Here is a 12,864-nt window from a genome sequence, read left to right as displayed (position 1 = left end):
AGAGACAAAGTATGTTTTTGTCAATGAAAGTGATAAAGACGCAAAATGCATGACCATGCATTTTGCGTCTTTATCACTTTCATTGACAAAAACTTTCATTGATTGAATTGAACTGTCATAGATCAATGAAAAAATTTTCATTGATCTATGACCATAGATCAACAGAACAGAAGTGACATTTTATTGAAGCTCACGATGTTCATACGTGTATGTTATAGTTTAAGATCCCACTGCTTAATTTTTATATTAGTGTGTTTTAGTCAAAATATAACTTTTTATAGTTTATTTTAATAAAATAAAATCGATATATGGGAAATTCTGTATCTAATCTCTAAATTTTCTTCGATATCTGTGGTAAATAATAAAAAATATTACCATAAAATTTATATAGGATAGTATACGGTATTTTAAAATTTCTTTAATTGAATAAATTAACCTAAACATGATTTAATAAACAATCTTTGTATAGCCAGAAATTAATCCTCAAAAAGACCACGGTAAGATTATATAAAATTCGCATGTCACGATGTTAGTTACTGTACTCCTGCGAAACGCTCTTACTGATTTTCATCAAAATTTATATGCATATTCAGTAAGTCTGAGAATTGGCTACTATCTATCTATTTTTCATATCTCTTAAGTGATAAGGGTTGTTCACCCTTAACATTTTTTTTATTTATATGGCAACACAATGTTTGCTGGGTCAGCTAGTACATTTATAAAATGTACACAACTTTGCAATTAATGGTCGTGTGTAAAATAAAACTGAAAATAATAAACATAAATTAGTAAAGATACTTCGCCGCCTTGAAATTGAATGAAGCCACAAACGGCTTATTAGTAAGTTTTTTTTGAATTCTTGACAAATAAAAACATTTTTAGAGAAAATTTACAAATAAATAACTAATACTGCGTAATTTACATAATAGATAAATAATTATTTCAAATATTTTAGGGACATTTTAGCACGGAGACGTGGCAAAACTTTTTTACGCAACTATTTCAATTCTCAAAACTGGGTACATTTTCTTGTTAGGAGTGAGTAATCTTTACTAATATACGATAATAAATATAAACAATTTTTAAATCGTATATTTTAAACCAGTCGATACATCTGTATAGATACATTCTTTCATCAAATTATATATTTATATAATAATAATTTATTTAGTTAAACTGTACTATAACATTTCTACGTAAACGATGTACTAAAACTATTATCGACAGTTCTGGACATTTTTTACCTTCTGTTCCATTATTTCATTGTCTTTGACAAGCATGAGTATCAATGAGAAATATACGTCCATACGTCCCGTTTTTAACGGGACAGTCCCTTTTTTCGATGCTTCGTGCCGTTGTCTCCGAAATGAACCGTTGCCATTGTCAATTAAGTAACAGTAAATATTATAATTGTGAAAAAAACATGGGGTGCTCCATTTATCAGTTTTCATAAAGCGCCCCACATTTTTTGCACAATTATACTATTTACTTTTCCTTAAATGATTCCTAGATTGAAAATTATTTTCTACTTTTTAGTTAATTTTATCATAAAAGCGTGTTTTTTATTATTTCTAACTATATTTTTTCAAGTAAAAAGTATTTGACATAAAAAAATCGATGTCCCGTTTTGACTGAAGTAATCATTGGTCACTATATTCCATGGTCAATATTTACGTTTGCGTACACTTGAAACGCAAGGTCAAACACTAGTTGTCTTTTTTTATCACATTGTTCTAATAGCTCTGTCCCTTATAGAACATTTGTCTATGTAGTTAAAGGTAATCGTCGCCACGCCAGAAATATTTTTTACGTGCGGCTATAGATGTTTCACATCAACAGTAGAAAATTAAAGATCATTTCTGTCCGAGAATAATACAAAACAGGTTAGAATAACTTCTATAAATCATGATTATCCTATAAATGTTATTTTGCAGACGCTATAAATATCCCAGCTTACACGTGGACGATGTAGAATTTATTGGGAAGAAGGATTGCATATTTTCTCATTCAATTTCTGAGTTTAAAAAACTCTGAGATACAATTAAAATTATGTGTTTCCGACAGCTAAGTGCGTGGATCCCCAATTAGTTAAAGATTATCTCCGAGATTCTTATAATTTGCCTTTTATCAAAATACTAGAAAAGTTAATTAAGTATTAAATAACGTTTTCAAGTTCTTAGTAACAACAGTAAAATGTAAAAAAATGTCAGAAATAGCTGTAACCTTAAAATACTATATTCGGTTTTGCTACACTGCCGTTGAAAGTGTAGTCCGTGCCAAACTGCTAGTCCCCTCTGAAGTTGTTGCGAGCATGTGTTGTCATACAATTAGCTATGGCGACGCGATTCATTTCTATATTCAGATATATCAGTTTTACGCGGACTATACCTACTGCACATTGGGTCGGGCCGTCAGATTGATTGGCATTATGAGAACAGCAAGACCTGACGGTCCGTGAACGGTGAAACTGTCGGGCCGAATGCGAACTCGCATATAAATATAACATCAGAAGTACCTATACAATTGTATAGGTATTTTATAATGGTAACATTTTCTTTTCATAACTGAGATTTTCGCCTGACTAAGTATCAAGTAACAGCTGAAGCTTAATAGGCAGGCCACGCAGATGGTTTATGTTTATCACCAATTCCACATAGAGGAGTTCTGACATGAAGTCAGTCACAGATTAAACCCGTGGACTAAGTTATGTTTCATACATCACAATATATTTTGAAGCAATCCTTCTTGCTGCTACATGGTAGAAATATTTATGGCAGTGGTGAGGTCTAATTTGAATTACGAAGACAAAAGTTTCAGAACCCGATTTCCATAGACAAATTAGGTTTGTAGGTCGACAAGGAAAAAGTTTAGATAAAGGGTAATTTGATTTTCTAAAAATAAATTCAAGGCTACGCCGCCCTTGCGGGGTGACGTTCGTATTATCGGCACGGTAACATCCGTTTCCTGTTGTTTTCATTAGAACTGCAATCACGTACTTACTTCCATTTATGTAAAATACCCTTGTGGGGTCGATACTATTTTTACAGCCTTTTCATTATGTCAACAGTAGGTACGGGTAAAACCTTGCAAGATTTTTTTTAATACTTCAGTTAACCGATTGAGCTGATTTTTGGATTATTTATGCCACTTCAATGACAGTGGCGTCGTTCTCATCGCACTTCTGGGCATGGCATGGCATGAGTCTCCTTTTAAGGCCAACGTGGTGTAAGTGTCAAGTGATAATTGGTCCTTACACACACTCTCTGATTAATTTCATCTGAGCACACCCTCAAGAACTTTTCCCAGGCATACAGATTTCCTCACGATGTTTTCCTAAACCGTTAGCAAACTTTTGTACAATCGATCGGTCCTACTCGTATGTCTCGTGTATTAAGTAAAATTTTCGAGGAAGAAAATATATAAAATACCCGTAACTGAATCCCTCATATATCATGATAACAGAGTCTATAAATCATAGTCACGAGAACGCCTCACTGTACAGCTGATCGTGAAAATAACTTATGACACTTTGATTAGAGGAAAGTAGATTAGAGTAGAGTGTAATGCTATATTATTCGCCATTAGGATTTTTTTAACTATTAAGTTAGGATTGAAACTTTTTCGCAATATTCCGCGACTAATATGTATGATGGTATATATTTATAAACCATGCAGTACTTACCACCCTCCCTCCCACAAAGGATGCGTGCAGATGCAAAAAATATACACCACCATACTACTACCGCTAATTAACTACTTCTAACTGTTTAAAAGAAAATTACGCCTACGTTTACACTTTTATGTTGGATGCATTGGTGGTGGATTGTTTTTACCAGAACCTGATCTGCGTACGTCGTGAACCTTGTATTTGTTTTTGAACATTATATGTTTGACTACCGATATGAAATTCCAGATCTGGCCTTCATTAGACAAAGAAATTATTGATTTTCTTCTCTTTGACCCGAAACTGGGGCCCATACGGTGTGATTTGTATATTTTTTCCTAACCAGCTTAAAGTTATTCTAAATGTAATTCCGATATACATAGGGAAGTATTTGGAGAAATACATTTACACATACAGCCCCAAAAATCCGGGTTACCTCTGAATTGACAGCCAAGATTGATAACACGAGAATAAATAACGACAAATGATGGTCTTTTGTCCCTTGCGCAAAAAATCGTAGTCATTTGAAACTAAAAGGGTTCATGGTTGAACAAGGGATCGTTTTCCACAATGCTCTTTGTTTTATAATATACTGATTCGGTTATGTACCTTTTTGCTGGGTCATTGCTTCTGTAGCTTTTGCCCAAGGCTCTTTTCGTCTCAAAAATATATTAATAACATTGAGTTTTGCAATGAACCACACTGCAACATTATTTTATAATCGCTCAACCTTCACTACAATTCTATCATTATAAATCTATTAGGTACTACTTTACTGGGCACGGATATCCTTTTAAGAATGGGAAGCATTTCCAAAGCAATTTGGTAGACTAAACGCATCTTTAAAAATGTTTCAGAAACCTTTCGGGCACGTTTACTTACTCACGTGGTTTGTCTTGACTGTTAGAGCAAAATAATCAGTTCCTAACATACGCATGGCTCATAAAATTGCATGCGTGTTAAAACCTGAGTCCGATAACGTCCAGAAAGGAACTATTGTGATTTTCCTATCGCGCGTTAAGTTATACACGCGCGTCTCTCACGCACATATTAATAAACTCGCTGCAGTCTTTTCAGAATACGTATGCGTGTGCGTACAAAACGAAAGCAAAGTACAAATATTACAGATCCTTATACTGTGACTAAAAGATGCAAATGACACGCATGCGACTGAGACACGGGCACAAACACGCGCGAGTGGAAAAGCGCTCTAAAATTACAGTTGTTTAAACAGTTGATAGCTACTGCAATTTGTAACGGGGCAATATTGGATAAGCATAATGCAAAACCGAACCAAATTCAAAGTAACTATAAACATAGGTAGACCAACATGCGAAGGCTTTCGTTGAAATTGAATTTTCCCAAGAGATTCCATTTGACCTAAATGGTAGCGATTTATATGCATCAGCACAGAAATCCTACCTGAAATGTATGAATATATTAGAGTCCGTTGAAATAACTAATTTATTTAAGTTATTCTAAATCAATATACATAATAATGTATAATAATACGAAAATATTCATGGGAATCGTGCCTACATAACCCATAAAATATCCATCGTGTAAATCTAATTGCAACTTGGTTTAAAAAAATATACTCGTATTTTTAACACACCCCACGGTACCACTTAATTCATTTTCACGGGTAACATGCACATGTGATCGATCTCAATTTTAGTTCCAATTAGATTTTAGATGTCCATAGGCATGTGACAGTGACCATTTTCCATTTTAGTCTAGTTTCTACATCATTTTTATAAAAAACGCTATAGATTCCGTGTAGCGCTAAAGAGCTTAGCAGTTAATGCGGATTAGTGTATTGTATACCAAACTCCTTGAGTTGCTTTCACGCGCCATTTGCAGTTCAAATGCAGCCCATTTAGCAGGGATCGTAAACCTTTTTGTGGAGAAGCGCTTCTACGAAAAGCCGGCTTAGCGATGTTTGTGCGAAAACTACTTCGTGAACTATTTTCAAGTACCGTAGTATGTACCTATTACGTACATGTCATATAAAATCATATGTTTATCATACTCATAGTAATTAGGTCAGGCGTGGATAAGCCGGAAAGGGGTACAATGGGTGTATCACTTCAAGCAAAATCACAAACGACTTTAATGCTAATGCTAATACAATGTTTTGTAAAAGTCGATATTGTGAAATAGATATAAAAAAAACATTATTTTCCGTTTAAAATAATCGTTTATTTCTTAAATCGACGTCCTATACCAATTTTGACAATATTTTGTTAAACAGCCGATTTGTTTAAGACATTGTTATACTAATAAAAAGAATTGTTTATGATAGATATAGATTTATTTTTTATCAGAAAACTTCCTTCTTTCTACGAATTGAATATGAATTCGATTTTTCTTTTTGTAAGTATTCAATATATAGTCGTACTTATGTATGTGATGTTATACATACTCTTTAGTGATAACAAGTTTTGTTTTATTGTAGGTCTTTTTATCAAATCTCTCTCAAAGATAACCTCAATACATAAAAATGTAACTGAGGTATATTATATACATAATAAAATGTATGTGTGAGTGTGTGTATAACAATACAAGCCCGCAGATTACGTCTCACACTTTATTTACAAAGGACGGACAGTCAATTAAATGTTAATTAAGCTTGGTACACTTTATTTTATGTTAAGTGCATGTTTTATTCTGTTTGTCGGGACTTGCCTAATACCTACGTAACCCTTGGCTACCGACTCCGTGTGTGTACTGATTATAATTAAAATTGATTATAAAATCAAAATAAACTGAAGTTAAAATAATTAATTATTATTTTGACATATAACTTAAAATTTATAGGCATTCAATAACAAAACTTTGAAATAAAAAGGGAAAGTATGAAGGTAAGTAAAGGTAAAGTAAAAAAAAATGTAGTAGGGAGAAAAGTAAAAATTATAAATATAATAATATTAAAATTTAATAAAAATGATGAAAAATATTAAAGTGTTTCCGCCCGGGATCGAACCGGGGACCTTGTGCGTGTGAAGCACACGTGATAACCGCTACAGTACGGAAACGATAAGTATTAGTACAAAAATTGTGATCACATTCTAATATACTTCAACAGAATAATATTTTTATAACATTTTTTTTCTATTATTCTATTATTATGTATTGCGCGCGTGATTTCACCAGTACACTTCCTCATAAAAGTTATAGACAATATTTATTATTTTCTTAGGGTAAAAATATATACACAATTGGGTACTTGACAGTTATAACAATAAAATATGAAATATATTGGATATGATAGCTTATAAGTAAACATAAATTATGCAGTATTTCGTTTATTTTTTAATACGTTCTAAGTATATTAATTTTTAAAAAGAAATTTTCGATTTTTTATCTGTGGATTTTAAATCCCAAAACGGCGACAGTGCTGCCTCAAATGTCATGTGACGTCACTACATCGAAACCAAACTAGACAAATAATAATTAAATCGTTTGCTGTTAGAGTTGGTTGAATTTATGTTGTGAACCGAAATGAAGCCATACTATATTAAAGCTGATAGCGTGAACCTGCTTAAAGAAGATCCATATATGCAGTGCAATAAATCAAAATGGATACAAAAACTTCCGTGAGATAACCTATGGAAATATCAAATAAACAACGTAAGTAAAACATTCTTTATATTTACATTTAATCATATCGGACAATTAAAACATTTCTTAACTGACTTCAGACAGAAGAAAGGTTGTCTTCAAGTAATTATTAAGATTTTTTTTAAATATACTTATATTCTTATGTGAACTGTTTTAAGGTTATTAATTGGTTATATTTATATTTACAGATCTTCCCGACAATCGTATAGTGACGACGTTATAGAGTATGTGCAGTTTAAGAGGAAGGCAAGCTTGTGTTTCATGAAAAGTAAAAGTTGTCCTGAACACAAGGTACATCAATGAAAATGAAAATGTGATGACTGTCCTGCCTAGAAGAAGTGAGGAGCCAAAAGTTTCGAAAGTGGGCACCAGTCTGAAATACATAAAGTAAAGTACACGGGAAATAGTACTTCTTTACTTGCGTAACCTACCCAACAAGATGAAGGAAGAAAAGTGACCATACAGTTCCTATTATTGCATTGCCATTTAATTCTGAAAATGACAGTGATAAAAATATATATCCATTTGTTACGGAAAATAATTTTAGTAATGAAGAAAAGCAGACACGCAAGCAGCACAAAAATTTAGCTTAGGTGATCTGTAGTAATTATTGTAACTGTAACATATGATAAATATATACAAAAGTTCTACTGTGTGTACTCACTAATAGAACCATATAAACCAAATAAACAAAGAAATCGGTTAATAAAATACTAATATTAGCAAATCATGTATTTTTAATTATACAGTCCTGTAACTTAATCAGTGCACATGCACCATCAATAATAACACAGTCATGAAATATTTTAATTGTGTCCTATTAATTACAGAATGGGCCCTTAAAATAGAATTCTCATAGACGTCTTATAATTCTATTCTTATCATAGACATCTATATAATATATTAAATATATGAATACTTCCACTTGCTGTTTTGTTTTGATTACGTCCCGTTCCAATGATTTGGAATTAACGAATCACTCGAGAGTTACTAAATTTATTCCTTTTTTTCAATAATACTTCTCTTACATAGCTAGTATAAAATGTCATTGCTTGCAAACAGAGGATTTAAACATATAAGAATCTGCAAGTTCTTTAACGTTTATGAGATTTGGGTTTAGGAACTTGTATAAGCAAATTTGTTACGATCGTACTTGTACACATCGTCACTGCACACGTCTTATAACTTGTCATTTATTTAAATTTTAGTTATAATAGCTAAATAACTCTCAATTTTCTTCTAAGCGTTGTTTGTTTACAGTGTTATGACGTTCCGCCACAAAATGACACTTGACCGCCTGATATAACGCGACGTTCCGTTCACCGTAAAGGAAGTTCGATTTTTATTAATGAATAGCCCTTTTGTCGAAAAAGTGATCAATAAAAGGCATAGGTATATAATACGTATACTAATTCATTAAAACACTTTCCCAAAAAGTGTCAAGTAGCCAATTATAAGGAAATAATATGTTACTATCTTTATGTGAAAGGCATGCCATGCTGTTTCTATGTGTGCGTAGATATAGGAGTAAAGTAACAAATAAAAGTAAAAAACTGCTATTCGACTATGGCAGTGTTTGAATTATATTTTGAATAAATCTGACATAATGGTATTTAAATCTTATTTATTTAAATTTAATAACGTTCATTTATATATTGCATAATAAATAATGATAATAGATGTCTACTAGCTGACCCGGCAAACATTGTGTTGCCATATAAATAAAAAAAAAATTGTGAGCCGTCACGGGACGCCTGGCAGATGTGAAACATCGACAGTATTTTGTAAAAGTAATATGCAGAAAAGAACATATTGGGATAGGAACTAAATATGTCATAATGATAAAATAAAATATTACGATTCTTTTCCAGATAACGATGACTATTTATTGAATAAACATTTATTTTCATTAAATACAAAAATTTACGAATTTATTTCAAATCGTGACTACTTAATTCGCACAGTCGATTGCGCATTTGTGAACATCGATAAAGCCGTTTCGGAGGAGTACGGTAACTAACATTGTGACACGAGAATTTTATATATAAGATAATGCATAAAATTGTGAAAGTGATTTAAATAATTAAAATCTATTTATGACTATCTTTTGTTTATCGTATTTCTGCATTTGCTACTATTATTATTGCACATCAATGCACTGTAGTAAATTTTAAAGTATTTATAATGTTTACGCGTAATTTAGTTTATTGCTAGCAAGAAAGTACTTAAATCTGGTAACGAAGTTCTCACATCTTCATAAATCGACCCAATTATCATGAGAGTCTTGTACCTTGACCTAAATAAACTTGATGTTATAATTAATATGAGAAAGTTCTTTGAAGGTAAGCCATTTGACGTAAGATATCGTATGCTACAGGAAAAGTATTGCTGATATGAGGCAAAATGTTTGCGGTGGAGAAAAACATAGGTGCGAGGTTCGAATCCGGACAGGATTATTCAAAATAATAAAAAAAAATGTTCTCAAAGGTACATGAAGGGTACCTACGTCTCCGTACATGGGGCGGTGGACTATAGCCTGAACTTTCTTATTATTAGAAGAGTAAAACCTGCACCCTGCAGTGGGAAAATAGTGGGTTGACGACGTAAAAGGGTAGACTGCATTCTGACTGGTACAAAGGTTACTTGATAGGAAAATTAAGTATAATTCAAGGCAGTACCTACTCGCTAAGAAGGACAGCCGATCTGAATGTCAGAAATTTAATTTTTAAACCTTTCAAAGCTCCAAGTGGATTAATAAAACCACTCCAAAATCATCCCCGTAATAATAGCCATTTATTCCTTTGATTCAGCGCGAGAGCCGCAAGCTTTTAAATATAATATTATTTGAAATATAGGTATAATCTTTTTTTGGAAAGTTATTTGTGTTATACGAATATCATTCGCGGGGCTTAGTGGTATCCCGGTCAGATATGCGGCGGGTTCCAGTTTCAATTCCGTGTTAGCCAGATATCTTAATGAAACTTGTAAAACTAAGCCAAGGATATACTTAAAGCCGGCGATGCATTGACGACCCCTCTATTGTTGCAAATGTCCATAGGCGACGGTGACTGCTTTCCACCAGGAAGCCCGTCTCCTTCTAAACAACTAATACAGTGGAGAGGCAAGTTCAAAATTGCCTAAAAATAAAAAGAAAACTGTGTGACAATGGTACCATTGAAGCTAAACGACCGTTCACAAACCGATGAGTGTATGTACCACTAACAACGGCAGATAACACTTCCGCTATTTTTAGCCATGCGCAAAATTGATATAAAGCTGGCGATAAAGCAAATGAAATCGATAATATTAGTACTAGTGAGTAATTTTCTGTTAAGCTCACTGTACTATGAAACAATAATGCCTATTATTAATAGTACATTTATAAATGTTTTGTATGTATGTGCAACTATGGCCGCTAAAACCAAAATAACTGGGAGTCGCCATACAAGAAATCGCTATATTACGGCGTTTTTCGCTAAATTTATTGGACCTTTGGTTAAACAGTTCATCTTCACGATGCATTTACTCATATGACTCCTATTTATTTATTTATGATAACAAACACTAAAAATAAAAATAAATCAAAGTTCGGTACGGTCTTAAGTGTGCGAGTTCGACTCACACTTGGCCAATTATGTTTATTTGTCTCCTAAAATACACTTCCCAGTATCTAGTGCTAAAATAAATAAAATAGCTTTTATGAATACAATATGCTTGAAAAAGCTCACTTTAGAAACTTAGATACTTTAGATTTCCTTTGAAATTACGATTGCCTTATTTCCTAGACTTCAGTACTTTGCCGTAGGTATTGAATTTGAAGGGTATCAAGTTTACACGAGGAAAGCCTAATTAGTACTCGGAATAAACAACACCTAGGATCAGTTTGAAATACGATTCGGATCCTATTACTTAAGTATTGACTTTTTAAGGTCCATTTTTGTTTTGCAAATTACCAAACGAGTATGTAGTCCACGTGATAGTAAGTGGGTACTGCCGCCCATGAATATAACTTTGGCTACAGAAGCGTTGCTGCCCTGAGAACTAAGTTGGGAGGTCGCGGAAAAATATATCTCCCTTACTACACCCTATTACACCCTTCAAACCAAAATACAAAGCTCTAAGCGCTGTTATTAAACAAAAATACCACCAACTTCTTATTTTTTTATTCTTAGTATTTGTTGTTATAGCAGCCACCATTAGGTATATAGGTACACTCTGTAAAAATAACAAATGTGTATCCAGACAAAGGAGTCTTAATAATATGGTTCCGTTTTTACTCTTTTAATACGCAACCCTATAAACCAGTTTTAACAAGTTAATCTGTCTGTAAAAGCTAATTTTAGAGCAAGTAATTGCTATGAAATTATTATATTTAGTACTTTACTGTTTAGTTGATTTTAAGGGTATCAAATGAACACTAGAATATCTTAATTAGCATTCATAAAGAACAACGTCAAACTTTAGTTTCAAGAAGGATCGTATTCTTGAATTTTTAACATAAAATAAACTAAGTACTTAAATATTTATAAACATCAATAAAGCCTCACACATTGAAACCCAGAATACATAAAACTATCTGTCTAACCTAGGATTGTTCCTGTATCCCTGTGCTATCAGACGAATATTGTAACTACTGTGCCACGTAACAACAACAACAGTGTTCAGCGCTACTGTGTTCTGGTTTGAAGGGTGTGGTAAGGGAGATATACTTTTCCGAGGCGTTCCAGCTTAGTCCTTAGTAGCGGCGCATCTGTGGCCGACCTCAGGTGGGGATATCTAATCCTATCTGGGGTTGATTACAGATGTCCATGGGCGGCAGTAGCCATTTACCATCAGGTGGACTGTATGCTCGTCTGCTACTCCTATATTATAAAAAAAGTAGATCGTCTTGCATCTCCGCTTTAACTTTTATAATTAAAATGTTGCATAACCAGTCTATGTAGGATGTCACAGCGGAAGCTATTAACGCGCTAATCACATACACACGTGTACCCACGTAAGGCCCTTTATTGAGACGACACGACACAGAACCGATACTGACAGAACTATTTTTTTGTGACATAGGAGTAGCTAACGAGCATGCAGTCCACCTGATGGTAAGTGGCTATTGCCGCCTATGGACGTCGTATATTTCGTCCCAGATAACATAAAAGGTTGGCCATAAACGCGTAGCTACCCCTGAGGTCTAAATTAGAACGCCTCGAATAAGTATGTCTCCCTTACCACACTCTTCAAACCGGGAAACAGCAACGCATAACACTGCTGTTATTAGGCAGACAAATATATGGTGGTGCCTCCGGATACGAACCACAAAGAGTTTTACCACCTTCTATGTTACGACGACGCCGAGTCGTGTCGTGTCGTCCCATTAAACAAGGGCCCATTCACACGTAAATTGTTAAGACAATGTGCGGATGAATCCCCTTTTCCGGGTCAGTCGCTGTGTTAGGACAAACGATCCGTAGCCTCGTGGACGGCTTTTGATGTTCACAGCTTGTTAACTAACGCATTTAACGTTTAAGTTAGTTGTGTGGAAGCTAATTCTGTACAGTTACGTTAACTATATTAAGTGGTCT

The 12,864-nt window shown here is 33.6% G+C and overlaps 1 protein-coding gene, 1 long non-coding RNA gene and 1 other non-coding gene across 3 annotated transcripts in view; 2 read left to right on the top strand and 1 right to left on the bottom strand.

The window, feature by feature from the left end:
* The window catches only part of Rph (Rabphilin), a 73,426-nt gene that overhangs the window by 1,696 nt on the left and 58,866 nt on the right, over nucleotides 1-12,864 (top strand). The window lies entirely within an intron of this gene.
* TRNAV-CAC (transfer RNA valine (anticodon CAC)) lies at nucleotides 6,630-6,702 on the bottom strand. Its single transcript has one exon. It is a non-coding gene; the product is annotated as a tRNA-Val (tRNA).
* On the top strand, nucleotides 7,058-8,215 carry LOC140746209 (uncharacterized). The gene is made up of 2 exons (XR_012102755.1): nucleotides 7,058-7,297; nucleotides 7,477-8,215. It is a non-coding gene; the product is annotated as an uncharacterized LOC140746209 (long non-coding RNA).

The sequence above is a fragment of the Epargyreus clarus genome, unplaced genomic scaffold (genome assembly GCF_041222505.1).
Source record: "Epargyreus clarus isolate Ecla_fem2 unplaced genomic scaffold, WU_Ecla_fem_2.2 ptg000012l, whole genome shotgun sequence".
Lineage (NCBI taxonomy): Eukaryota > Metazoa > Arthropoda > Insecta > Lepidoptera > Hesperiidae > Epargyreus > Epargyreus clarus.
The sequence above is the reverse complement of the archived record's forward strand: the minus strand, read 5'-3'. Positions and strand labels throughout refer to the sequence as shown.